Below are 4,940 nucleotides of genomic sequence, written 5' to 3'. Positions count from 1 at the left end.
TTATCAAATCGTCTGTCCTGTCTAAATCCATTCTGCAGTTCCACATGTATTTCATTTTCTTCTATCCATGCTTGAATTTCTGATTTTATTGCCTGCATTACGAATCTATACACCACTGACGTTACTGTGAGTTGTCTGTATGAATCAATACTGTCTTTGGTGCCTCTGCCTTTATATATTAAATTTATCCTACTTTCTAGCCAGTCCTCTGGTATTTCTTTGGTTTGTACCACCTTATCTATTGCCCTCATGAACGATTCGTTACTTTTAGGTCCAAGGAGGTTTATCAGTTGCATTGGTATTCCGTCAGGGCCCACTGCTGCCTTGGGGGAAACCTTTTGCTCTGCTTTTTTCCAATCAAGGTTGCTCAAACTTATTTCCCTTTCCGCAGTCTTCTGTGGCGCTGATGTTATCGGGGCAGGTTTCCCTACCACTATTCCCCTAAACTTCTCACTAATCACTCGATGAATATGCTCTAACGCGTTCTCTCCTTCTAAATGTTTCCCCTCCTCATCAATCAAGAATTTTTTATGTATATCGTTTTTTGAGCTTCGCAATTTCACGTGGTTCCAAAACTTCTTGGATACGCTTTTGTCCTTCCGTATTTCTGTCATCCATTGTTCACTTTTAGGCTTCATCTTTGCTTGCACCATTTTCTGCACTTCTAGTTTTTTTCCCCGGTAGATATCCCATTTTTCCTTCACTACCTCCGGTTCCATACCAGTTCTTTTTGCTTTTCTTTGTTCTCTCGAGGCCTTTCTTCGCTGGTCAATAGCCTTTTTTATTTCCTTATCCCACCAGCTTCTCGGCTTTCTCTTCCCTTTCCATCGGTTTCGTTGGTTTGCTTCATTCATCTTACCCTTTATGAACGTAATCATTTCGTCGTAATCCCAATTGTTGTCTGGGTATTTATCGATTTCATCTGCCATTCTATCAGCGATGATCTTTAACGGCCCATTGTTCAAATTAGTTCCTCCAATTGTACCTATTTCAAAATTTGTCTGGATTGCGCCTCCAAAGTGCAAGGTAAGCCGCTTGTGGTCGCTTCCTAAGCTGTCTGTTTCATTTTAATCTATCCTCATTACCGTCAACCTTTCGTATACTGTCTCGGATACTAAACTGTAGTCTATGCTGGACTGTCTGTTACCGCTTTCCAACGTTATTTGTCCGTCACACTTGCTTTCGTATTTACTATTACAAGCCGGTTTTCCTAATATAGATTTATGACTAGGGAACCGTTATGGTCTGTGCATCCATCCAAACCTTCTATGTGGGCATTCACATCTCCAACTAAGATTATTCCACCCGAATCTTTGAACTCGTTTATATCTATCCTCAAACAGTTTACCATCTCCTCATTTTCCTCCCTAGCACTACTTCCGGTCCACAGATACACCACTCCAAACCATGTATTTTTCCCCTCTATGGTGCCTCTAACCCATAGATGCTCTTTACAGCTTCCATGCACTCTCTGCCAGTCGGTCCTTTGATTAATGAACATGCCAACACCACCCCCTCTCTTCATTCCTACTTCTTCGCGTCAAATCTTAAGCTGGTCCTTGCCACTGGCATACATCCTGTCAGGGTAGTGACCGCTCTTAATGGTTTGTTCAGTCTTTTTCCAAAGAACGTCCAACTGTTTTGGTGGCGGCAGTATATACATTTAGTTAAAAAGAAAGTTTGGGAAGGAGGAGCATTAGTTTCGGACAGGCTGCCTCCTGGCAAGTCCGCTAAGAAGTCACTGGAATGGGAAAGCACGAGACGTGGAACAGCAATTGTGGTTCCAGTTTATTACCATTATCGATGAAGGTTAAACATGCTTCATGGCCTGTAATGTTTAAGCTTCGGCGGCGGGGGCGTCAGTGGCAGGAGCAGCTTGTCCGAGGTGGGCATGGGCAGCGTCATTAGGTCGGCATCCCAAGAATGCTGCGCGAAGTTCGGCGTTCTCTGACTCCTGGATAAACAATAAGAAAAGAATACATCTTCCAAAGCCGTGGTCCACTCGGGAGTCAGTGATAAAATTGAGTAAAGCGCCAAGCGCGGTATTTCAGAGTTTTCGGCACCAAACCACAATGATATTCTCTATGGAGGTTACTTTTAAAAGGCCCCTACACGACCTTACAGTCCAAAAAGATCCCAGCATAAAAAAAACGACATTTTTGACCAATATTGCTATTGGCGAAATAAGCATTCTGGCCGTGCACGGCTCGCGATACACTATCAATTCAGACCCTTCCTCGATTTGTGGGTAATGTGTCTTGCGATTGCCTTGAAAAGAGAAATGTCGAACTCTCGCGACAGGCGTGGAAGGCCGACGGCAGTGAGCGACGTTACATAAAATATTCACATGTATTTTAGGGAACGCTACAAGCTGTATATTACAAAACAAAAAAAACCATTATTCTTGTTGAAAATTGGATTCTCCGAATGAGTTTTTGTGTGTAAAGGAAGGACAACGTGGGGCTTGAACTTTGTCCGCACAAGGCACCACCCGCCGCGGTGGCTCAGTGGCTAAGGCGTTGCGCTGCTGAGCACGAGGTCACGGGTTCGATTCCCGGCCGCGGAGGGCGCTTTTCTGATGGAGGCGAAAAGCAAAAACGCCCGTGTGCACGAGATTTCGGCGCACGTTAAAGATCCCCAGGTGGTCAAAATTAATCCGGAGCTCTCCAATACGGCGCGCCTCATCGCCTGCGTTGCGTCGGCGCGTTAAAAACCTGCAATCAATCAATCAATCAATGAAATCAACAAGTCACCGAAACATCGCGACCGTTTGGGCACCCCAGTACTGCACGAAAATGTTGAGAGTGCTTTTTTCCGTATAGTAAGGCTATTCAGAGATAACGACAAGTGCCATAAATACCTGTTAGCAGTACTACTGACTGCACTGCATGGCGCTACACTGCAGAGTCCTACACTGCTGAACCCTTCTATCACTACGCCTGGTTTTGAGGCTTACATCACAACGCTCGAAAGCTAACGTTACAACTAAAAATTCCTCAGGCACTTAGGCCTACCTAGCCGTTTTGAAGGCGACGCCCTGACGATGGTCAGAATTTTTTTACTACTACATCGTACTTGCTTCTCTTTCTTCGCTTTCCTTTCTTTGTTTTCGAAGCGAATTACTTCGAACTGATTATTTTCTTCTGCACCGTGTTTGAGCCTCGCTTTCGTTCATACGGCGCGAATATGCGGCGCCAGACTGACCAGACGACGTCAATTTACGTCTTACGGCGCGCAACTGGCACACGCCACAGTTTCCCTAAAATCATGGTAGTCCGCATCTGGTGTGCACATGTCTTACTCATGTTTTATAACGTTTCGGTGTAAGGCAGCACGAACTACTATGACAGTTTTAGACTTTACAGTCATGGTTTCGTAGATTATCTGAAGCGGACACATTAGCCGCTCAAAGCTCCTGATTCCCGGCCAATGGCCCGAGTGGGAAATGGCCACGAAGAAAGGAACAACAACAGCGACAACTTTGTTTGACCACTGGCAAAGTGCGGAAGTACGGCTGCGGTGGCGCATCGGGCTGCAACTTTGGATACCCGAGTTAAAGTCCTATCGCATCAAAGAAGTGTTTTTTATTTACTTTTTACAGCCGGGACCATTTTCTTGACCCAACAACAACAGCGATCTTTCTCAGAATGGGGAATAAAAGCTTTCGCATCAATATGAGAAATTACGGTGGTTTGATTTCTCAAAGTCTTGTGTCATTTACTCGCTGTGGTGGCTCAGCGACTAAGGCTTTGTGCTGCTTAGCGCAGTGACAATCCGGGTCGCGGCTGCCGTTTTTCTGATGGAAGCGAAAGGCAAAAACGCCCGTGTGTGGAGATTTCGGTGCCCCGTTAAAGGTCCCCAGATGATCAAAATTGATTTCCAGTACTCCACTTCGGCTCGCCTCATAGCCAAGGTGTAGCTTCGGTGCGTGAAACTCCCTAAATTTTGTGTAATTTCAGACGTAGATAACGGCATCTTTCCTTGGGCAAGACCGCAAACAAATATGTTAATTAGATAACACAGACACTTCCCACTTCCTTATAAAGCAAACCACTCAGCGTGGTTCTGGAAGCGTTGTAATTTCGTCCCTATGATTTAAATATTCCCTCCCTTGCATTATGTTCTTCTGTAGTACTTTGAAGAAAAAAAAAACGCTCTTTTAAACATGTAAAGTTATACGCGTGCCGTAATACCATTTCGTTATTGCGAAGCACTCACCGTGAAAACGCTGGTCTGGTTGCCACGGTTGCCCTCCTGCAGAGATAAGGATGTGATGCCATTATCAACAGTTACACCATGGTACACGTTTTTCAGAAAATACGCTATTTGCTTTACCATGAGCATAGAGGGCCCAAAGAAGGCGGCGATATTGCAAGCGTGCGCCTGGAGCATGCGGTTTGATGATTTGGCTCCACTCTTCGGCCGAAGAACTGCTTTGCAAGCGAGTGCTTTTAACACTTTTACGTGAATGACCATATTCGAGTTAACAAAAGTTTGCAGTGTGAGAGATCGAAGACTGAAAGGTCTCGCTCGCCCGCTCGCTCGATCACTCATTCCACTCACTCACTCACTCACCACTCACTCAGGTTTATTCGCATTGTGTACAATTAATCACGACAACCAGCGTTACGTTGTTCCTTACCAGGGTGCCTCCATTGCTTTCGCGCACCTTCCATCGACACGATGGACCTTCCACGTCCATCGACAAGCTGATCGTCAGCGCGTCGCTGAGGACGACAGACCCAGCCGTTGCGGAAGAAGCAGCCGTGGCACTCGCACTCGTGCAACCGAGCGTGGACACCGTGGTCACAGATTCAAAGTCAGCCTACGGAAGCTTCCGAAGAGGAGTGATCTCTACCGCGGCGCGAGCCATTCTCTCCAAGCACAAGCCTCCGGGACGAGCCATCGAGCTCGTGTGGGTACCGGCTCACTCGAAGGTG

The 4,940-nt window shown here is 46.1% G+C and overlaps 1 long non-coding RNA gene across 1 annotated transcript; it reads right to left on the bottom strand.

The window, feature by feature from the left end:
- Window positions 1-1,775: 1,775 nt before the first annotated feature.
- On the bottom strand, window positions 1,776-4,676 carry LOC144144119 (uncharacterized). Its single transcript, XR_013317163.1, has 3 exons — window positions 4,643-4,676; window positions 4,219-4,254; window positions 1,776-1,954 (listed from the first exon to the last, which is right to left on the bottom strand). It is a non-coding gene; the product is annotated as an uncharacterized LOC144144119 (long non-coding RNA).
- Window positions 4,677-4,940: the final 264 nt, after the last annotated feature.

The sequence above is a fragment of the Haemaphysalis longicornis genome, unplaced genomic scaffold, assembly GCF_048455015.1.
Source record: "Haemaphysalis longicornis isolate Haplotype H1 unplaced genomic scaffold, Haemaphysalis longicornis Haplotype H1 scaffold_1, whole genome shotgun sequence".
NCBI classification, from domain to species: Eukaryota; Metazoa; Arthropoda; class Arachnida; order Ixodida; family Ixodidae; genus Haemaphysalis; species Haemaphysalis longicornis.
The sequence above is the reverse complement of the archived record's forward strand: the minus strand, read 5'-3'. Positions and strand labels throughout refer to the sequence as shown.